At 36.7% G+C, this 24,292-nt stretch overlaps 1 long non-coding RNA gene across 1 annotated transcript in view; it reads left to right on the plus strand.

Annotated features, from left to right (window-relative positions):
• LOC141421744 (uncharacterized) overlaps positions 1-24,064 on the plus strand; it is a 149,224-nt gene extending 125,160 nt beyond the window's left edge. Inside the window, exons 3-6 of the long non-coding RNA XR_012446447.1 lie at positions 721-802; positions 5,686-5,841; positions 21,699-21,871; positions 23,802-24,064. This is a non-coding gene — a long non-coding RNA (uncharacterized lncRNA). The remainder of the gene's footprint in view (positions 1-720; positions 803-5,685; positions 5,842-21,698; positions 21,872-23,801) is intronic.
• The last annotated feature ends 228 nt before the right edge of the window (positions 24,065-24,292 follow it).

Below are 24,292 nucleotides of genomic sequence, written 5' to 3' on the forward strand. Positions count from 1 at the left end.
GCCATGTGTGATAAAGAGCAGATGGCACTTCTAAACTTTTCATATATCTTCCAAGTTTAGTGTTTCTGGTATAAGTTTCTCCAAGTTCAAAATCCCAAGGGCAGGACACATTGACCCAACTCCTAAGCCAATTAAATGCCTTCAGAAGATGGATTCATACACAGTAGCTTCCCATGTATGGTAGCTGCTTAAACCTGTGAATAAGATTAGCAGGGGAAATCAACTCAGAAGAACCAACAGGAGCAGAGATGCCCTCAAGAAGGCAGGGGAACATGCCTTGGTCATGAGAAGAAAATGTCATTGTCTATTATAATCATCACATTCATTTTTATTTATTGTCATGATTATATTTCTGACCAATTTTCTACTACCTATAAATTTCTAATTTCTTAGTGTGTATACACTGGAGAGTACTTTATCACATCATTTATTATATACATCGTGATGCAGAATGCAGAACTATTGCTAGTTCTTTATGAGAAGTTGATGAATGCACTACTCCAGAAGGTCTGACTATTTTATGTGGTATAAAGATAGCAAGCTCTCTTTTACCCCCTTCTGCTACTTATTGTTAGGTTCCTATGGTATTATTCCTAGAGATAATAAGGAACCATGTTTAAGGTAATAACATTTGACATGTATGAAGACTGCTATTAACAATCAGTTCAGCTTTACCTATTAACTGCATCATTGTAATTCTTCCCTTCTTGACTTTTGCAGTGTCTTCTCTCCTGAACCTGGAACTCTACCTCGCCCATGATGAAGTCAAGGGTTATATTTGGCATCTCACAGTTTTGTCAAGGTCAGTTCATGACTGGAATACCACAGGAAAAAGAGTTAGTCAGTAATGCAGAGGAGCTGTGTGCTGATGTGGGTGATCTCTATACCCAAAACTCTGCGTGGTTTTCCTAACTACTATTAGTGAGATGATAGTGTGTACTGGACACAAGAGTTCATATACATGAATTAAAGGTCTATGCTTCACCATCTATTGATAATAAACAAGTGATTCCATTTCTTCCCTTAACTTTCTTCATCTGCAAAGAATAACAATAGTGGTTTAGAGGATTAAGTAGGATGGTTTATGTAAAGTGCCAAATGAGGTGCTACATACATGAGAGTTGCCTAATAAATCTTAGTTCCGTTTCCCTTTTTCTTGTCTGAGTGAACTTTTAAGAAAATCAGAAAGTGAGAGAAGCCAAACTAATGAACAGGAAGAAAATTCAGGTCCCAGTCTCAACTCTGCTAGAAATTATAGGAACTGAGAGAGTTAGTTTACCACATGACATTCACCTTAAGATAGAAAGCTGGAACTAAAGATGAAATTGATTACTAGGTCACTGACAAATCTTAATACAAAAATCTCAAGGTTCTTTCTATGGTTTGGTAATTTTCAGAGTTAGGAGATATAGACACACATTTGCAATACTTACTAAAACAGAATAATTTTAATTCACAGAGTAATATTTTTTGCATCATTAATTACCTTAAGTAGCTGCAAAGCAATCCCTTGCTTACAGTTTTCTGGTTGTTTCTTATAACCTATTGGGGCAAAGCCAAGGAGATGAACAAGAGTCAGAAGTCAGAAGTCCAAGGAGGTTGCATTCAGTTCCAGAGACTATTAGTAATTAGGGAAGGTCTTGGAGCCAAGTTTCAGAACCCCAGGAAGGACCAACACAGAGAGACAGAGCATAAAACTAACCCAGACTGGAATCCTGTGTGTGCCACTACTTATAAAATAAAGATAATAACTCTTATCCAGTAGGGCCATTGAAAGCATTAAAATAGTTAATGTACACAAAGGATTTAATCTATAGTAAGTTACTTAGTCACCTGTGACTTGTATTATTAATGGAAGGGACAGCAAGAGCTTGGTGGAATTACACTAATACCATCCTGGGAGAAACCTATTGGTTGCACCCATTTTCCTCATTTGGAGTCAGCATTCCCAACTCCAATAAACCAGAAGAGGCTCTGCCATTATTTTGAGTACAGCTTTTAAAAATGCCATTTTCTTCTTTTAGGATAAATTTTACTGGATAGTTATTGTGGCAGCACAGTTGGTTCCTGACTGATATATATTAATAGTCAAAAATAACAATATTATTAAATGAATTTTCCTTCCTCAAACATATGCCAAGGGAACTAAGGGGATGACAGTCTTAGAGTCTGAGGTTAAAATATTGTCACAGACAATCTGTGAAAGAGAAGAAAAAGCATTAAGATAATCAAGCATTCATAAGATTACTATATTTAACTACATAAAAATTAAAAGCTTCCATAAGTGAAAAAAGCAAAGTACTTAACTAAAATAATAAGATAAATGACAAGCTCCAGAAACTATACTTACTGAAAAGTGGGAATTCTTCTGACTACCTATTTAAATAAAAAAAAATTCTAAGTTTTCAATATATGTACAAAGAGATGTTTTTCAGCTGGGAAACAAACACAAGAAATCAGTTTACAAATCATCATGAGGTAGATGAAATAACACCCCCTTTCTTTTAAAATGAGTTCATCTAGTAAAGCTTCAGTGGCATCTTTATGGTGACAATCCTGAGTTGACATGCCCAATCCTGACTTCTTCCTGAATTCAGGCTCAGATATCTAATGATTTATTTGCCTTCTCCACTTGCATATGCAACATGCATTTCAAACTTGCATAACCTATTTTCACCCCATCCAATAATTAGAGCCAAAGAAAATGAATAGGAAGATGAATCCAATCACCTCATACATTGTGGATAGCCCCTTAATTGGCTATAAGTTTTGGAGAATTCATTTGGTAATCTGTCTCAGGAGCCATTTCTGGAAGACTGACCTATAGTAATAGAATAAAATACATCACTTTGCATCTCACTTTCTGCAGTTATTGATTTATTTGTTGAGTTGCTTATTGTATTTCTGCATCCCTCAAGAACTGGAACTATATGGATCAAAGTTCTTATGTATAATGAGCATCACTAGATCATCAGCATCTTAACTAGTGCTTGACATAGGTGCTCAGTGAGTACATATTGTGTAGTTATGGGACTTCCCCACAAAAAATTCAGTTTTCCATCAGTTTTAGAGTTGAAATATGTGTCTATGTGTAACATGAGAAAACATGTATCAGAGTACGTTAAAATTTTAGTAAAGGAGGCATTGTTGCTAGATTATATGCCTGCCTCCTACTTTTCTGTGTGTAAATTATTTGACCTATCTGAAACTCAGCTTACCAATCTTTCATGGCTAGCAGTTATACTGACCTTACCTTCCTTGATAATTTCTTTTGGGGAGTCAAGTTAGATAATACATATGAAAATGCTTATTGAGATAATGAATGCGTCAGCATCATCTAGATTTGCTATGTAGCTCAGACTTGTCTTGAACTCCCTATGTAGTTCAGGGTGGCCTAGAATTGGAATCCTCTTGCTTCAGCCTCCCAAGTACTTGAATCACAGGCATGCATCACTATCCTCATTCAGTGCTACTTACTTTCATTATCCCATTTTATCTTTTCCAACTCTTCTTCTTTCAGAGGCTATATAAACTGAGGAAACTCTTCAGGGTACTCACACTGAGCTGGGGTAGGTGAAAGAAGTAGAGAAACTGGCTACAATTATGAAATCAAATGTTTTCCAATCTTCCCATGGCTAATCTTTTATCTGCAAGTATCTTTTCCTTGATTTCAGTGAAAAATCCCATGCATGAAAAAAAATGACTTATTTGAGCCCTAAGGTGCATTTTGTATATGACCCTCTATTCTTTCTTTTTGTTCCTGGATTTATTTTACTCTGCATGTAATCAAAACACCAGCAACTTCTGCTAGCAGCAGAATGTCAATTTGTTGTAGATGTTTGACAGTAGGACAGTGAATCAAAATGTATTTAGGCAAAATTACCACTTCAGCTTCCCATGGCTCCTTAGAGTCGATCCTGTGTAGGACCAAAAGGAAAAAGATTAAGGAAAGCCACATGACAATTGCCTACCCTTGAAAGGCAGAGCTTGGAGTCCTTGAGTTTGAATTCCAGCTCTGCGTCATACTAGTTGTGTGACCTTGGGATATGGCACAGGGCACAGCATGATTATAAGGTATAATTGAAATAATATCCATGAACATGTATTATAAACTATAGCATGCTAGGTAAATATATGATACTGTTAGAGACAATCTAATTCCCTGAACTGGCTTGTCAAAGAAATAGATTCAGAGTAACAACAGAAATTCCTGTCACTGAGCCACCTTTGTTGGAAAACTCACATCTCTGAGTCAAATGTAGTTAGTTCTTCTATAAAATACAAAAAGTGGTACCCACTCATCTCTATGTTACCCTCTTATTTCTTTTTCTTTAGGTGTACATGAAATGCCAATTTGGCATATCTTTATCCAGTAGGTGGGGCAATTGAGCACAAAATTTTCTCAGTTTTGTAATTAAATGCAAAGAGAAGTCCACCAAGGTTGATTTTTACTGTTAAGCATTTCTCAAAGTAGTCCCACTACGTTTGAAGCTATCAGAAACAAACAATTAGAAAACAAAATTATAAATCATTAAAAGAATTCAAGATTTTTAACCAGATTCTTTATTTTAAAGCCTGGAAAATGTGTGTAAGCCCTATGCTGAAATTAAATAATAATTTCTGCTATAGAAAGAATAAAATAAGTTTTTTAATTCTCCATTGGTGAGCTTTATAGTTACTTAAGAATGGGAATGGTTCATATTCTCCACTAGGATTTTTCTAAGGGTTTCATCAGTATGGATGACATGGCATAATGTTTAGGAAAGTAGAGATATTTACACCTAAAGAACACATACTGCACTTTGTTTTGCATATTACATCTGCAAATTGCATAGAAATTATGAATTATATTCATCTATATTTTATTGAATTAGGCTGAAAGAGGTTAAAGATTTGCCACTAAGAAAAAAGTAAGTCAAGTACTTGAATTTGAATCCAGTCTAGCTGGCTTCATAGAACATTTGCAGGCTCAAATAAGATTCCTATGGGTGTTCCAGACACACAGTGTCTGCATAGTTCTGTACTTAAAGTGAAAAGTATAGGAATCATGCTTGAAGTAAAATGGTGTAAGCAGTTGAAGTTGACACAGGAAGGAATCAGACATGGGTAAAGCTGGAATCAGAAACAAGGATAACATAATAGGAGACTGAGAAGGAGAAATGTGTGAAAGAAGCTACTTGTACTGCCATTATCCTTCTGTGTTATTACTGAGTAGTGGAGGAGGGTTTGAGTGTGTATGGCCTTACATACCTATCAATCATTAACATTCTGTCCAGAATAAATCTCACACTTAATCTTAAATTGTAGCAAGCAGCAGATATGCAGAAAGAGTATGAGTTCTGGATTTGGACACTGTGGTCTAGATGTTGTAACAGGGGAAAGATGGTTAAAATTTTAGGATTTTGAAAAATTGTGAGATATATAACCTGCATTTGAGGAAAGAGGTAAATGAGATTATGAGCCGATTGACATGTGTTCTTGCTAGAGTGATATTCTTAAGAAGTACCACTGACCACCATTCAACCTGTTGGCCATGTTTTTACCAGAATGGAAACCAGACACAGCAACAACAGCAGCAACTTACATTCCTGGTTGGGGTCAGGAAGAGTAAGAAGTGCATGAAGAGCAAAGACGCAAACCCAAGATGGGCTGGTTTCCATATTCCCATTTCCATTTCCTTTTTAGACAACCTATATCCCAGCAGTCCCTGCTTCCCAGGTTAATGAAGATCCAATAGATGGTGCTGTCTGCTGCCTGTAGCCCAAAAGCTTCATACATTCCACCTTTGCTCTGCTGAGACTATTCTGTCCTGAATTAGGCAAGCAGTTGGAAAACTTCAGGGTAAGCACAGTTTCTATTTCCATTGTATTTTTAGCCTTTCATTGTGATGCAAATCTAAGTAATTGCAAACTATAAATTAGTCTCAGATCAATGCGTGCATTTAAGCCATTATTAGTTTTGAAGGTTTTGCTTTTGAAACACAGGACTGACTCTCTCTTTGTTTTTTACCCTGTTTAGGATACTCTTTTATCTCTCCAGACTTCTCTGGGGATATCAAATTCCTGCATGCTATTTTCATTTCCGAAGTTCTGTCTCATCAGTTTACTTTTTTAAAAAAGATACTGAAGAAATCCTAAGTGGGTATGTGCATAATATAGCCCTTAAGGTTGAGAAATAACAACTCAAGTTTTAAAACCCAATTACAAAACACCCAGTCTTCAGCAAATCCACATTAGGGAAATGGCTAACATACTTACTTTAGGCTAACTGCCTCTGAAGGCCTTAACAAGTGGCCTCATTACTGTCATGGCTGAGGTACTACCACAACCTTAAGTGGGAGCTCAGTGCCTGAAGAGGAAAGAGGTGTCCAAGAACCCCTTTTATTTCTAGGTAATGCAAGGAACTTGCAGGAAGTGAGACAAAAGGAGGCTACTTTGACATCTCTGTATATTTAGGACCTTAGGCAGTTATGGCTCTATTTATGGCAGATATGCTTTATGTCAGCATTTGAAATTACTCTTTACCCAGTGTTAATTACTAGGTGGACGAATATAGGAGAAAGAGCCATTAACTTTCAGGAGTACAGCAGAATAAACATTTTTTCTTATTTGCATAAAGTCCATTGTAGGATGAATGGCTCTCTCTCTCTTCTTGTAACTGTATCACCTCTTACAGTTGCCTCCAAAGACACCATTACAGTAAGTGTGGAATGGAGGAGACATATAAGCATTCACCGCCCTGGACAGAAAATTGCAGTTGTAACAGTCCATTGGCCAGAACTAACCACATGGCTTCAACGTCAGTGCAATGGTCTGGAAATAAAGAGGAAGACTTATAATGTGACCCTATGTGATTATTTTCTCTGCAACCCTGTCTCATCCCTTTGTTATATAGAGACACATACCCAAAGAAATATATTTCATCATCACTACCCTCATGAACTCAGTTCACTAATTTCTAAAAAAAAGCATAAGAAAAGCACTTAACATAGGGTTTGGGACAATACATATTCCAGATTAGTACTACAGCCTTATTAAGCAATTGAGTTGGGATATTACCATTGCACATGACTAAACACAACACATGAAATTGAGAAAGTTGTAAAAACCAGTCATTTATTTTGAGTTTGCATCATAAAAAGACTCTGATATGGCTCTTTGTTCTTGTTTTGCCTCCTTATTTTATTTTATATTTTTGGTGATACTGGGGATTGAATTCAAGGCTTTGTGTTTGTTAGGCAGGTGCTATCCCACTTGAACTGCACTTCTAGCGCTTTTATTTCTGGTTACTTTTGAGATAAGATTTTACTTTCTGCCTAGGCCAGTTTGAACCATTATCCTCCCATTTTAGCCTTCCTGCTGTAGCTGGGATGACAGGTGTGCACCACCACACCAAGACTTTTTTCTATTAATATAAGGTTTCATGAATTTGTTTTCCGAGGCTGACCTGGAGCAATGATCCCCCTGAACTTAGCCTCCTGTATAGTGGGGATGAGAGGCATGCCAATGTGCCCAGCTATTGGTTGAGATTGGGTTTTGGAAAGTGTTTGCCTGGCTTGCATTGAACCACGATCCTCTGGATCTCAGGTTCCTAAGTAGCTAGGATTACAGGCGTAAGCCACCAGAGCTCAGCTCACCTCTTTATTCTTAATGGGCACCATAAGAATAGCCTGAGATCTTGGGTTCTCAGCTGCTTGCTGATTCTAATGGGTTGAGAGAAACTACCATGCTTTGCTTTCTAGCCTTCCCACTCCTACCCTGTTCCTCTGATCTCATCTGAAAACTGTATAAATATGTGTTAATTACCTCCAAGTTTCAGCTAGTCCTCCCTCACCTTCATCATCATCATCATTGTCATCAATAACAATGCTTTTCACAGAGAGATGTTTCTGAAAATAACAGGAGTCTTCTCATTTCCACTGTAATACTGAGTTCCCACTTATAAATTGACAAAGAATTTCATAAGCAAGAATTTTTATTCCTATTTTAAAATGAGAAGTCTAAGACTGAGAACAGTACTGTGACAAATTCAGGGTCACAGAGCTAGTTAGGGGAAGAGTGGGGACTAGACTTTAGGTTTTCTCACATCAAGTCCTGTGTACTTTCAGTTTTAACACAAGATTCCTAAGATTGCAAATCCCTGGCTTTGCAAAAATAGCAGTGAATTGTAAAGGGTGTTTAGTATTGGATGAGCTAGTAAGGTATTTCCTATCAGCAATTTGGTGGCAGCCTCATAAAGATTGAATCTGATTGTTTTTTTCAATTGCCTTAATTGAAAATTGGAGTTAGCTAATAATTAGAAATTTAAATGGCTGCTAGAGGCATTAAATGACCAAAGTAATTGTGTGGACCACTTGTGCCCTGGTTATTTTTGTCATTAAGAGTGGCCTATGTGAAATGAGTTTGCTTAACTGCAAATAACTTCATGCCCAAGTTCCCTAGATCCAGCCAGTCTCAAGAGCTGAGAAGAGTTTCCTCAGCTACACTGAGTACATGTGTTTCCCACAAACAGATCTACTAAGATGGATCCCAGTGTTATGTGCTTCCTTTTCCCAAGAGAGGATCTGTCCAGCAGGATTCTAAAATAATTAAAGCTTGCCAGAGGTCAGAAAATTAGAAGTGTCATCTTCTATTTTAACTGTCAGTGGCCTACTAATCCCTAAGATTTAAATTGTGCTAGCATATTAATTAGGTAGTAAAGAAGAATCAGGAAGCATTTTTGGGGGGGGTTGAAAGATAGGTGAGTCTGATAAAAAGTTGTGAAGTTACAGTGAGGTAGAAGGAAAAAATTCTGAGGTTTTAGTACATGGAAAGGTGACGATAGATAGCAATAATATATTGTGAACTTCAAAGTATTGAGAAGAAAGGAATTTAAATCAACACACCACAAAGAAATGATAAATGATAAATATATCATGTGATAGATACAATAATTACCCTGATTTGGTCACTGGAAATAGTATACACATATCAGATTATCATATTACGGGACACTCCATAAATATGTCAATTAAAAATAAAATAAAACTTTAAAAAGTGACATTGTTTAATTAGAGTGATTCAAATTTTTTACAAAAATCTTAAGGTAGAAACATAACAACATGGCATGTAGATCGAAAGAGGTACATGGCTCTCTACCTCTTGATTGAGGGATGCACAGACAACTTAGAATGGAATGTGGAAAAACATAGTAGCTTCCTCATGGAGAAGTCTGAGCAATACCATGCTATCCAGGTGAACCAGGTCAGCATTAACTGTTCTGTCATACTATAACAAACACTCTTGATATGTGGTGAAAATGTCATTTGATCTCTGTATTCTGCCTTCCAAACCCATAAGCCCAGTCTAATCATGAGAAAAAAATCAAATAAATTCCAATATAGAGGAATTCTATAAAATATCTGACTTGAATTCCTTAAAACTATCAAGGTCAGCAAACACTAGGACACTATTGAAAAATGTTATCAACAAGAGAAACTTTATAACACATGACAACTAAATGTAATTTGGGTCCTGCATGGCATCCTCAAACAGAAAAACACTAGGAAAAGGTTAAAGAAATATGAATAAAATATGAATTTTAGTTAGTAATATTATATTAATATTGGTTCATTAATTATAACAACTATACCACACTAATGTACATTATTAGTAAAAGTGAAAATGGGGAACTCTGGGTGTGTGTGTATGTGTGTGTGTGTGCATGCCTGTGTATAGAGGGGGATTCTATGAGAACACTGTCATCATCTGCTCATTTTTCCTATAAATCTAAAACTTCTAAAAATAAAATATATTAATAATATATTTAAAATAATAGTAAATCCTAAATGATCTCAGGTACTATTATGAATTTTTTCCTATGATAACTCACTGTTACAACTCTATGAGTTAAGCACTATTACAATTATCATTTTACAGAGGAGAAAACAGAAATAATCTGCCCCAAACCCCAGGTCACACAGCTAGGCAATGCTGGTACCATCAAGACTCCCAAATCCTCCCTGAAATGTCTGACTCTTAACTATCAGTCTATGTGGTACCTCTAAAATCTATTTTCTTGTTTGTTCCATCCTAGGCCCACTGTCCTAGGCTTTGCTGAAGACATTTATCTAAAGCAAACCACATCTTACCCTGTGTAGTGGGAATTTATTTTTGCTTTTCTGGAATTAATTTGCATTCTTTCATCAACACTTAGCACTACTGTGGCTCCACATCAATGTCTCCACCTTTGGAGTTCACATCTTCCCCAGTGACAGCCCATGGGATTGTGTTGACCCCAATCCCAGTTCAAGGAATAGGCCCTGAGTGGTCTATGTCAATCGTTCTGAAACATACCTCCAAACATGGTGATTGGCTCTAGAGGATTAGAAGGAGTAATCATTTACCAACCTGAGAATATATAGTTTATTAAAATTCTGTTAGAGTTCTTGATTGCAAAGGAAAGAAAACCAGTTTTGCCTAGCTTATGTTAGTAAGGAAATTTAATCTGAGTTTATAGACTTAAAGGAAATGTTAGACCATTAAACCTTGGAAAGGACATCTATCCAGACAAGTCTGCAGGCTTTGGAAACACTCAGAACTGGGCAATACCTGAGGAACAGTAATGTTAATCAACCAATAACTGTTCTCTATCCTTTTGACACTGCAGCAGACTTAAAGCCATAGTAAGGGGGTCTAAATTGGCTGAATTTGTGTCACATGCAACACCTAATCCACATGAGATGTCTTAATTTGGATTTTTTCCATTCAGATCCAATATCAAAGTCTTCAGTGCTTGGAGTTTATTTGTAAGGCCATGCCGAGAATTCATTCTAATTGAAAAAAAAACAGGGATGGTGAGGCAGGGAAAAGAGAAAAGACTTTCTGATAAACTATAGAAAATGTGATTCATGTTTTTGAAGGATAGGAAGCTGGAAGATTTGTTTGTGAGCACCAGGCCCCCTTGTTTGAGATCTTCCGTAGTCCCTTGCTGTGCTACATTTCTACATTGCTTTAGTTTGTAAACAAATGAGTTCCTGTAGTCAGATAATTAAAGAGGTCGAAGGCATATGAGTCAGATATTGAAAGAGCATCTTGTTATAAGAAGTTAGTGCACTTCTTAAGAATCCCACAAAGACAGCATGAAATAGCCAGGAGACATTTTCTGGAAGAAAATCAAGATTCTATAACTAGAAGGGGAAATAGATCAGACAAGTTATCAGATATGCACCTCAGGGAATTATAAAGTCAAGAAGAGAAGTTCTGAGAAAAGTGCTTGGGGAGGTCCATACGATGGAAGATTTTAACCTGTTAGGGAGAAAACTTGGAGAAGTTCACTAAATGCACTATGCTGAAAAAACTACAAAGTCTGCCTCTCTACTCTCTGTCAAGCATCCAATGTATGTATAAGCTATACTAGGTTCATAAGTTCTCAGCATAATTCAAAGATAATTTATGTGAACTTAAATCATTAGTGGTGTGTATTCGCTTAGATCTTGTTGATGCTATTTTCAGGTGAATAATTGCTAATTTAATTCTTGCTGGAAGAATAAGATTATGCTCAAATTCCTATGTGGAAAAAAGAAGGTGCTAATGACTAGACAAACTCAGGTTTCCATGGCAACATATTGCTCTCAATGATCAAGTGGAATATTAAGCTGGTTATTCACTAGGTGGCACAGGTTTCTTTTTTAAGATACAGTGTGTATACTATATATATATTGCATCAGTAATGTAGCCCATGGTTTAGGCTTTCAGTTATACCTTTTAGGGCACCAAGATCAGTCTTTTTTTTTAAACATCATTTTCACTTTGTAAAGAATCATTTCAAAGAAAAAACCACATCATTATTTTTAATAAACACTTTTTCATCTATGTAACTGGATGTATACTTTATCTATCTATCTATCTATCTATCTATCTATCTATCTATCTATCTATCTATCTATCTTTCTATTTGTCATGGATATCTCCCTTACAACTAGAAAGCCAGAGAAAAAAGCTGAAGAAGACAGGGAGAACTCTGTGTGAATATAGGAATGTCTGTCATTGAAATATTAAAGGGGCCTGGCATTCAAAAACCTCTAAGATTTGGGATCTCATTACTCTATTCCCCCTGCATTGCGTTCAAGTCATTCATATTTCTTCAGAAATGTTCTTTGTTTTCATTTTGCAAGCCAGCCATATCCTCTTCTGAAAGATTCTTCCTTCACTCTTTTTCTTATTGGTAGTCTTCCCATTCTTCAAGGGCCACTTGAGATCCTCCATTCACTGTCCTCTTAGACCATTGTAAAGACTTGATCATGAATAACTGGCCTTCTTTCTGCATTATATAGGTCTTCATTTGTACTTCTTTAATAGTATTTCTAAGTTGATGTACTGACCTGTATTGATCAGTGTTAGAGATTAGTTTGAGAATGAATAGCATCGAAATCAGACAGACTTCTCTGTACATCCTACTTTCTCCTCTACTCATTACCTATGTGTCTTTGAAACAGAGATAAAACAAATCTAAGCCTCAATTTTGTCATTTATAAAGTGGGTTTATGATCAATAGTTCCTATTTGATAGACTTGTCATGACAAAATAAAATAAAATGCTAATTGTGATGATTATGATGCCAACAATGGAGAGGATGACATAACTGGTTTAACTACTGGAGGAAAATTAGACTGTATAATTAGAAGGGGAAGAGAATGTGGCTCAAAAGAGCAGTAAATAGTGCATTAATTCCCTGAAGAATGAAAGTATCTCCTAAAATTAATTGAGCATTTGTTAATCATTTATGTGACAGCCCCTAAGGGAAAAGATAAATACAATGGTTGCTTAAACTCTTTCAAAATTCACTTTTATTTTCTAACCACTGAGTGTTGTGATTATTTGTTAAACAACATTGTTTAAACAAGTATACTTAATGCTTCTATTTCCTCCATACTGAACAAATGTAAGATAGATGTTACTGGTCCAGTTGTAAGAGGCGCTCAAGTTGCTGTTGCTGAAAAGCACTAACTCCTTCCTTATTTGAGCCCACAAATTAACTAAAACCAAGAGAAGCTTGGCATCTTTGTCTCTGTTTTGTACCTGTCTTTGCTCTAAGCCATTCTCTTTACAGTCACTTTATAATCACCTTGCTTTCCAAAAAGGACAGAACTGATAATATTTTTATGAAAATGAACTGGAGCCACCTGGAGCTGTCACCGCTCCAGTGAGGTTATTATCCCAAGAATTCTCTCAGACAGAAACCAGATTTACTCCCTCCAGGTGATAACTTTCCAAAACTGGACTAGACCACCTGCATGACTAAGACTGCTCCTCCATTCGCAACTACACTTGTGACTGGGACTATTTAACGGTGTATGCCTTTGTCCCCTGCCCCCAGTTCTTTTGTCTATTTAAACCCATAGCTCATGTCTGTACTCTGAAGATGGGTGAAGATGAGCCAAATGTTTACTCTGCCTCTTCTCAGGCATGCTCCAAGCTATGTAACAAACCTCCTTTCTGTGTCTCCACCCTGCTTCTTTATTTGGAATTTAGGGGTGGGTGGCCAGACCTGGCATATGGACTCTCAGGAGTTTGGGCTTTATGTCCAAAACTCCGTTTTCACTATCATGTTGAGTGGAATCATGTGATTAATTCTAACAAATGAGTTGTGAGCAAAAGTTTATGTGAGGGATTTGCATTTTTCTGTTGTTCCAAAATCCTCCAAAATTTTCTTATCCTTGGCACAGTGATTGTCAACTTTCAAAATGTTAGCTGATTTACCAGCTTAGATACCCCAGTAAACCCAACAAACAGAATCGTCTTTTGAGGATAATGTACATGTACCATGACCTCCATGAGCTCCTTCATGCATGGTGAGTAATGCCCTAGGCTGAGAAGGCCAAGAGCTTCACTTCTGCTGTACTCACAAGTCCATCCAAATTTAACCTCTTGAAGGGAGGAATGTGAAACTCACTATGACAGAAGAACATATAAGATGGGAAACAATGCAGCCAGTCATAACATTAGTTCATGTAATAGCCACACATTGGGCACTGAGCTCAGAGGAAAATATACAGAGAAGAATGGCAATGAAGCTGGCAAAATGAATTCCCTGTCTAGTAGAGGATAGAGATGGATGAAGAAATAAGTATTAAACTATGTGTAAAATGATAGTTAAAGATAGGGTGATACATATAGACAAGTGCAGGGACATGGGACCAGTCTATGAATAAAAGCTCAGTTGTTGTGCATCCAAACCAGTGTCAGTCCTCAGTTCTTTATTCATCATTGACTTTTGGTACTCACTGCATCTCCTACTGCATTTACCTGCACAAATCTTTACTATCCAGCAGATTTAAATACCACACTAATACTATTGTTTGATACCTTATATATTTGACCAACTATATACTTTATTCAGGAGGGGACTTTTTTTTCTTAAAAAAAGTTTTATAACGTATCCAAAGGAGTAGGTAATATTACATCATTTTAAAAATAAAGAACCAAGTTTCAGATAGGGAAACAATTTGCTTAAGACCATAAAACTCTAAAGGGGCATACCTCAAATTAAATCTCAAATCATTCAGTTTCCTATAGTTATACCTATAACCTCTTATGATTTGCTGCTATATGTTGGTCTTTATGTAACGATAATTAAAATATTAGTGTAAGAATATTCACAAGCTCCTTTCATCTGCAATTTAAAAGAAAGAGTTCTATTTTGCATTTGTTTCATCTGGGATTTATTATGGAATTGATCAAAATCATCATTGGTGCAGGAAGTCAAGAGAGGTTGGAGAGATTGGTTTGCATTGCAAAGGACAGAACACCAAACAAATATGAGAAGAAGAATAAAATAGGCAAAGAATAACTGCAGATTTGTGAGTTATTACATTTTAAAATGCTAGAATGGAGAGGATTTTAGGTCATTTTACTGTGTTACATACTATGAAACTTCATAGTAATTTCTTTTTAGGAGATACTACCATAAATATTCAATGCTTTCCAATTCTTTTGGATGCCACACCTGTGTTTCCTTTGAGTGCAACATGATTTATAAGTGGAAGGATCACAAAGCACCTAATTTTAATTGGGATTATATTTGTATCAGATCATTCCAGATGAAGAAACACCAATTAAGTTGCTTCCACAACCAAGGTATAGTGCAGAGAGAAAGAAACTATGGATCTTCTTACTATACTTGCAGTCTTTTGAGGTGAAATAAGTAATACATCATTGTAATGTATGTGGTAGTTGAGGAAAACACAGGAGATTGTGGGGACAGAAAGGATGGAAATATATAACCTAGTGTTGTGGGTGAGTGAGTGTGGGAGTTGCTAGAAAAATGCCTGTTACAGTGGCTGAAGATTTTTATATTCAAAACACTAGGCATATCTAAATTGCATGGAAATGGAAAGGGAGCCTTAATTCAGAGAAAGGTGGGAGAGGTCAGAGGGACATCTACAGAGTAAACTTGATATCAGAGAGTACCTTAAGCAAAGGGGAAGATGTAGTTTTTTTAACTGTTTATGCCAGCTGAGGATATCAGGGCCAGTCTTTCATCTAGGGATTCCACAAGCCAGCCACAGAGGAGCCAGAGGGGCAGGTTCTTAGGTTATGTGGCACAGCAGATATTAATATGCTCATCTCTGCAGAATTTCCCATGGAAGCAAGTTTTTTTCCATTGCTGCACTAATCAGTCTGTGAGTACTAAGAATAAGTATGGGTATGAATTGATTTGCTATCTGTGCTACTGTCTGGGGTTTACACTTTTAAACTCTATGTAATATGAAACCAGTCTCTTATTTACCCTTTGGGAATCACAATTCCTTCACTGATTTAGTGCTTCTTGAAGCACTCCTTTTCCACTTCTGGAACCCAGCATGGGCTCTGGCATTGGCAGGGGGATGAGACTAATGAGCTAACCTGTGAAGTGGATGTTTTCTTTACCATTATTCCTATTGTATAAGAAAGGGGAAAAAAAGCTCAGCATTACAGTTAGTTGGGTTCAAATCCTGGGTTCCCATACTTCAAAGCCTACATATTTCTATGATAATACTTCAATAGGCTCTCAAATTTGTCCAAATCATAAATCTTGTCATAGCTTCCTTTTAAAATCAGATGAACCTGTTTGTCCACTTCTTAGCTATTTGATCCCAAAAGTAACTTAAATAATCAATGGTGATATGAGCTCTCTATGACATGGAATAACTCTATTATATTTGAGTTTTAAATATACACACAAGTGTACAGATATGGTAAGCATAGCTGCATTTTTTAAATGAAACACAGTGTGGTATGGGGTGCTAGCACTTGCAAGTCTAAATTCTTGAAGGTTACATACAAAAATATTAACAGTGTTATCTTTAAATAGCAGGACCATATGTTATGTATCTTTTATTTTTCTCTTATGAGTTGTTTCGTTTTCTGAAATGACTCCTGTGTTTTACTTTTACAAATAGATAAAACAATACAGCTATTTCCATTTTGGGATGAAAAATCTCTTGAACATATTTAGGACCTTGTGATTTGGATTTTAGTGCTATAGAAAAGCCTTAGGGATTAGATAAAACTCACAAAGCTGCTTTAAATGAAACAAACAAAAGCCAAGCATGGTTCCCACAACCTGGAGCTGATAGATCCTGTCTACCTGTGTCCACATGTGTTTGCTGACAGACCCTGTGGTCTCTGTTTTAACAGCCAGTTTCATTCTTTTGGCATCTTAAAGTTTAAAAGGTTTTTTCTCTGATCTCTTTTAATCCAAATACACTGTGGAAAGAAGAAAGAATGCCAGGCATTTTTCTTTCTTTTCTTCTTTCCCTCTCTCCTTCTCTCTCTCCCTCCTGACTCCCTTCACTTCTTCCTTCTATTCCTTTTCTTTTATCTCCTATATTTAGGCAAAGCAAGTGAGATTCAGAGAGGTTGTTACTTGCTAAGTCACACATTGAGTTGAGTGAGAGACATCAATAACTTATAACTACGGTCTTTTATCTTCTTTAGCTCCCCCAGTAAAATTAGATACTCCCTCCTCTAATAAATACTGCCTATACCTCTAACCCATTAAAGCATTTGTTTGCATGTGCCTCTTTGAGGCGAGACAGAGTTCCAATTTCATACTGCTTCTCTCAGTATCTGATGCACAGCAAATTCTTGACACATATTTATTAAATGAGTATATGTCTTGTATCCTGGAGGCCCAAAGTGCAAAAGCAATTATGAAAAAGGAAGAAAGAAAAATGCCCTCTGTTAATATTAGGGAGTCCTAGGAGAATGGGGTTCGTTTGGAGATTAGGCTCTGGTTCCCTCATGTACTCTCTAAAGTATAGCAATTTCTGTGTCTGTCCTAGTATACTGGAGCTACTTTGTGACAACTCACAGGAGCTGATAGTTAGAATTTTGAGAGTCAAGTGACCCATATTGGTGACTTGATATTGACCATCTCAGGGATATTTATATAATGAAAACCGGCAAATGCTTTAGTTGCTAGACTAAGGGCTTCAGTAATGTGTGCTTGCTCATGCTAAAGACCTCCCTTTCCCACAGAAAACTGACACCCCCCCCATAGTACTGGGGAGTCAGTGTTGGGGGCATGAGCTATTCTGGGTTTACTCAGTAACATAAGGCAGATAGTGGATTTTAACTCTCTCTTTCAACTCCTGTGCTAATGTCTTTTCCTTCTATTCAGCCATATCAGAAAGGTTTAGGCATTCTTTATAAAGTTTAGACATTCTTTATAAAGGCCAACACCTTTACCAACTTGATTGGGTGTTACTTTCTAGAGCAGCAGTCTTAACACAGCTGCGTGTCTCTACCTTGGCCTCTGTCAGAGATCTAGATTAGCCACAAAATTGCTGGCAGCTTGAAGTACACAAGGAAGAGGAGAGTGCTGTTGCTGAGGGGAGGTTTTATGTGTCCAGTCTTGTGTTAAGCATGTCCCTATGCAATATCATGTTTCCTCATGGCAACCCTGCAATGACAAAAACAGCTAGCATCTGATAAGCTGGTACACTGTGCTCTAGTCCTTATGCTAGGCTCTAAGGATAAGAAGTTAAACATTCTGGATTCTAAAGGTGCTATAGTCCAGGATGCTTTTTATATGGTTAGTAATAGCACACCACAGTCCACTCCACATCTACTTCAGCAACAAGAGCAAGGATATCAACAATAATAAATGGTTACTCATTTCTTGCTATGTGCCAGGCAGTGTTCTATAAATCGAATCTGTATTATCTCATTTAATACTCCCCTATCATTGGTGAACTATCATTATTTATTCCTGTTTTAGAGATGAGACAAATGAGTTTCAAGAAGGCTGGAACCACTGATGAAGCAGAAGTTCCTGTTTGGTAAATAGAGGAATTGAAACACAAAGAGATAAATTAAGTGCTCAAGTGACAAAGCTGGGACTGAATCCAGGACTCTGTGGCTTCAGAATAGGGGTTGTTTTAACAATATTAATCATGGTGCTAATCTAATGATGGTGGTTACAGGGAAAGTCCTGTCACCTTCCTAGTTATGGGGCTCCTCGTGTGGACATAGCCTGAGAGAAAATGAGCCATACATTATTAATTTCATCCTATAGACAGTAAGTGAAGTCCAACAGTCAGAACCATAAAACCAGTTCTCTTGCATAAATCTCTGACTTCAGGTTCTCACAACCGTGGACAATGTTCTTACACTTCCTGTTGATTGTCCTTTCAGGAGGATGACTATCACAGACCTTGAGATTACTAGTTTGCTTGATATCAATTCTAGGACATAAATTGAAGAGCTGAGTTAGGAGCTGCAGTTTCTAGTCACTCACTGTTTGATCTGAGGCTTTCTCCTTTCTTCCCTGGATTTCTATTTCCTCCAGGAAAATTGGTATGCATTGGGGAATAGACTTAATGATCCTGAGTGTACCTTTCAGAGCTAATATTATATTCTAAATTTAGCAGGGAAAATAGAGTTTGTTGAAGAAGAGTCACACTTTCTAAGGAGAAAGAAAGAACTTCATGACCTGAGAGTTTGGAGAATTAAGAAATCAGCTAAGCATGGTCAAGTGGGTCACAAATGGAAAAATATTGGCAGATCCTAAGGGACACAGTAGTTAAATAGAAGCATATTAAAGTTCTTCTAAGAGAGATGTCAGCAAAACAGTTTCCAAGACAACTTCTTAATAGTTATAGGCAAGGGAAATTGGGCTAGAGCCTGAGGAAAGGAGAACTACTATGAGGCAGTCAGTGTAAAAGAAAATATTGAATAAGAGTCAGATCAATATTTTGAAGCAATATTAGAGAATAAAAAATCAGAATACTTTTCTCCACCAAGTTTATCAATTATGAGGAGCAAGTGAAACTTGGGGGAGACTCTTCTAGTTTTTACTGAACTCTTGTCCCAGTAAGAATTCAGGGTTCTCCAGGTATTTTGTTTCCAGCTTATAGGAGAGTAGAGTTACAGCTTTAGATGGTACTATGTGGGGTGGCAGAACCTAAGAATGAATCTAATACAGAGAAAAATTAGAGCTAAAAATATCAAGTGAAACCTAAAGTACTAATTGAGGTCTTAGATCAGGCCTTTCCTAAAACTATACTTCCTTTTGCAGAGAGAGTCAATCAATACTCCTCACACTTTTTATGCTTTAAGCCTTTTGGGGTAGTTGCCTTTCATTTGCAATCAGAATAGCCCTGGTGCCTAATATAAGCTCTTGATTTTATGTAAGTATGTATTTATACATGTATACATTGAAAACACCTATAAAATTTGGTACCCCATAATAACAAACACTGCATTGCTTAGATCTTGATTTTTATGTATCATTCCCCAATAAAAAGAGCCAGTGGTTCTTGGAGAAATAGCTGATTCCAGACTTGAATCAGGGAAAGGACAAGGTAAGCATGGGGTATCTTTTGCTAGAAAGCAAGAAGGAACTCAAAGTTCTTTGGACCATGTACAAAGAGCATACAAGCAGAAGAAATATCTCCCAATGGCCAGAAAGTCTTAATGACTACACATGACAGTCATATATAGGTATGATTTATTTTAATTAATTAATTTATTTATTTTTGGCACTGTTGGGATTGAACTCAAGGCCTCATACTTGCTAGGTAAGTGCTCTGCCACTCATGCTATACTCTCACAACTTTGGCTTTTATTTTATTTATGTTATTTTATTTTTCAGTACTGGGGGTTGAATTCAGGGCCTTGCTCTTGATTCATACTTCTAATCCTTTTGCTTTTCATTTGTTTTTCATATAAGGTGCTGTGCTTTTGTCTGTGCTGGCTTTGAACCACAATTCTCCTACCTCTACTTTCTGAGTAGATGGGACCGCAGGCCTTGTTTGTCTTTGATACAGGGTCATGTAATTTTTGCTTCCACTGGCCTCAAACCACAATCCTCCTGTCTCTGTTTCTGAAGTAGCTAGTATCATAGGTGTGTACTGCCAGCCCTAGTCTTTTATTTGTTTGTTGAAATGTGTTTGCTAACTTCGTACAGGCTAGCCTCAAACTTGTAATTCTCCTGCCTCTGCCTCCTGAGTAGCTAAGATTTGGGATTATAGGCATGAATTACCATGCATGGCTTATAATTTAATTTTTAAAAAATCTGTAATTGTACAATGATATGAAAAGGAGAAAGGAAGAGAGAAAGAAACAAAAGGAAAAAGGCCTCTTTAATGTCAGCTTGAGTATGGAGCTTGAATTGCACAATTAGAAAATCAACAGTTGTTTTAAATTGATTTAGTCAATAATCTTCAATTGGGAATATGGCCTGTTTCTATTCACCACACTTCCACTACAAAATTTACAGGTTTTTCCACACCAACAACCAATACTCTAACATTCCTGATACCAACCATGTGTCTAAAGATTCATATCAACTCTGACTAATCAAAGCTAGCATCAGACCCCATAGGTGAAAGGCTGAGTTCCACAAGACTGCCCCCATTTCAGATGTCAATTGTAAGTCCCAGGGCCTCTCATACTTCAATTGACCATTTATAAATCAGAGGGTTCCCATAAATCTCTCCTTGGGATTGATAAATTGCTAGGGCACTCACAGGATTCAAGAAGTTACTTCACTTACGTTTACTGGTTTATTGTGAAAGATAAAACCCAGAAACAGCCAAATGGAAAAGAATCATTTTGTCTTTTCTGGTTTTTCTTGGCTTCTTTATATGTCATTGTTTTTCCCTATTTTTCTTCAAGTTCTTCTTGCATGTATTTGATATGACCCAAGAATCTCTGTATTTTCTCAAGTCTGACTATTGATTGCCCCAGTTAGTGATTGTAAAAAGCACAGAAAACAGCATTGACTCTATGGACCAGATTACAGGAGATTACTTCACTCTTAATGGCTGTATCTCAGTGTTCCATTCCTTAGCAAGACTTGTCTATTTTGACACCTGGAGATTTAGAGACTTCTGCCTGATGTGAACCTCAAGCAGTTCTATTAAGGGTTTTATTGGTTTAGAAAAGATAGCACTTGAAGGTCTCAGGGAAACAGATTAGACATACTAAAATGTTGTCCCTTCACTATCAATTCACCTTTGGGAGAATTTTGTTCAAGTCAGCATTATAGGGAACACTTGGGTTTCTTCTTTGTAGTCCCACTGCTATTTTTAAAGATCTCCATGTATCTCTGTTTGCATAAGGTCTCCACCTGTGCTTTCCCTGGAGAGGTGTCAGTCTGGGAGTTTCAGTCAGAAACAGTCAGTCTGGAAATTAGGCTGAAGATAAGCTATCCATCTCTTGTATTTTCAGATAGAATCATGGACAAGGATAGATGGAATTTCTGACAACATGGCTTTGACAGACATTACTGGCACTGGCCTGGGAATTGAGAGATCAAAATTCTACTCTTGAACAAGCATTGTACTCGCCCTTGACCTTGAAAGGCACGGTCCTGAATGAAGATTAACTCTTAGTAAGATCAGGTGGGTATACCTGATTACTTTGTGTTCATACCTTCCATTTTACTCAATGTCCATTCCTATATCTGTTTTCTGCTACTATTTCATTTCTATCCATTAATCTAATTTTATGTACTTCAAAGTAAGAATAAATTTCCAGAAGAAATTGTTATGCTGTGTAAGTTGCAACTGTGTAGTTTATTAACAAATGAGGAAAATAGTGATTAAAGTAAACACACACACCTGTGCCTGCTAACTTTGGTAGTAATACATTCAGAGAACGAATGTGTTTAACTTGAGAAATTTTATTAAATTACCATGTCATTGACATGCTCAACAGAGTAAAAGAAAAGAAAGAGGAACATTACATGATTTCTTGCTTAATTTATGGCACATCTATCAAAATTTTTTCCCTGATATATAATATGTGCATGTATAATATGTAATTGGCCCTTGTGGGTTTTTATTTTATTTTATTGCTTTTTGTTTCCTCCCCTGGTCCATTGTAAATTCAGAAAAGGTAGTAGAGAATTTCTCAAGCATCACTCTATCTTCAGTGTTCTTCACAGTTTCCAGTGCATTGATCAAACCATATCTTCTGAATCAAATAAAATTTAATTAAATCATCTCCTTCAAAGAATCTTGGCATTTGCCATTTGCAAATAGAGAAATATGAATCAATAAAATCAGCTATCATCCCTGTACTAGAAACAGATGATGTTAAGATTGGAAGTTAATTGCACTGGATACCACGACACTTTTCTGTCTTGTAAGGTTATTATTCAGCAGAGTTAAATTAGTGAACTTGAGGCACCTTAGGCTGCACACAGGAAAACCACCTTTAACACCACCAAAAAAATCCCCACTTTAAACTGTAGTGGACACCAACATGTCTATCATAGCATAATGATTTTACCCTGAAAGTAGAAGGCTCTGATAATCTTTAAAAAGTCAGCAACCTTGGGAGGTCTCAAGTGCAAATGACCAGACATTTATTCTTTTTATTTAAATAAAACATCTTATTCCAGAAGCACATGTTCCTTTTCTTTTAGAAGTTTAAATACCAATCACTGTGGAGAAACAATGGGAGGATGAAAATCAGGAATAAGGGGGATTGAGAAATGGAAAACAGCTCTGGCGCAGTTCTTACACTGACAGCACTTCATCTCTTGCTCAGCACCCTTCTTCTGCTATCATTGGTATTCTGGTCATTAGCTTTAAAGCCTAGCACCTCACCAGGGCAAGTGCATTATCTCATTTTTAGGTATGGAAAAATTGTCCATACCTAAAAGAAATAAACCAGCATTAAGGAAGAAAAAGGATTGCTATTTTGTGATTTGGAGTTCTTCCCAGTGACCCCACATCACTTTTTTTTTTAACCGTGGATTTGAGATTGTTGGAGGTACATGTACAAGTAAGTGCTATGTGAAATAAATTATTTAGAATGAAAGGAAATGTGTATTTCAGAAGAAAACATTTATGTGAGATATGTGTCTCATTTGGCTCAATTGATTCTTTCAAATTGTTTAAGTGAAGGGGAGTAAAAAATTCTCTGCATTTCTGTAACAATAAAATGCTATGATTCAGTGACTTAATTTCATACAGAAATCAAAGTTTTTGTTTTCAAGAAGCATTATTTCCAAACAAAATAGTTTTAGCTTATGAGCATTTAACAACCCTAGGATAAATAATACACTAGGTCATTACTTGACAAGTACATTACAGAGGCCATTCCTGAAAAGAATTTAGTGTAGCCCATGGTTCCTATGCAAACCTAGGATGTTTGCTAAAAAGTGATTAAAATCATTCCTGATGCAGTTTGCAAATGTGCACTTAAAATGCTTAAGGAAAAAATTTTGATCTAGTCTAAAACAGAAATGCCAGTGAAGGGATTGGATTTAATGACAGCGATGGCCTACATTACTTACTTTCTTGTTTTTGTCTGTACTTACAGGAGTTCTTTTGTTGAAAGAAGTAAGGGTAGGGTCATATATAGTTTGGATTCCTGGGTTACAAGTGATAGAATCAAGTTCTGACAATGGAAAATCACAAAATTAAAGAGAAAATAGAGCATGGCCCACAGTCACTCTGGTGACCTTGGAAGAGGAGGAGCTGTGTCCTGAGGACATCCCTACCTGAACAAGTCAGCTCTGATTAATTTTGGACTCCCAGATTAAGATTCAAAATTTGAAGAAAGAAGGCATCCACATTGGAAAGAAAGAGGTAAAGCTATCTCCATTGACAGAAGAGATGACATTATGCATTTATAGTACCAAAACATCCATGAGGAAGCTACTAGAGCAAATAAATGAAGTAAGCAAGGAGCCAGGTACAAGATCAGTCATATCTCCACATGCCATTGCAGTACAATACAGAAAGAAAATAAAGAAAGAAAGCTTATTTTACAGTAGTGTCTTAAAGAGCTAAATACTTAGGAACCATGCT

The sequence above is a fragment of the Castor canadensis genome, chromosome 3 (genome assembly GCF_047511655.1).
Source record: "Castor canadensis chromosome 3, mCasCan1.hap1v2, whole genome shotgun sequence".
NCBI lineage: Eukaryota > Metazoa > Chordata > Mammalia > Rodentia > Castoridae > Castor > Castor canadensis.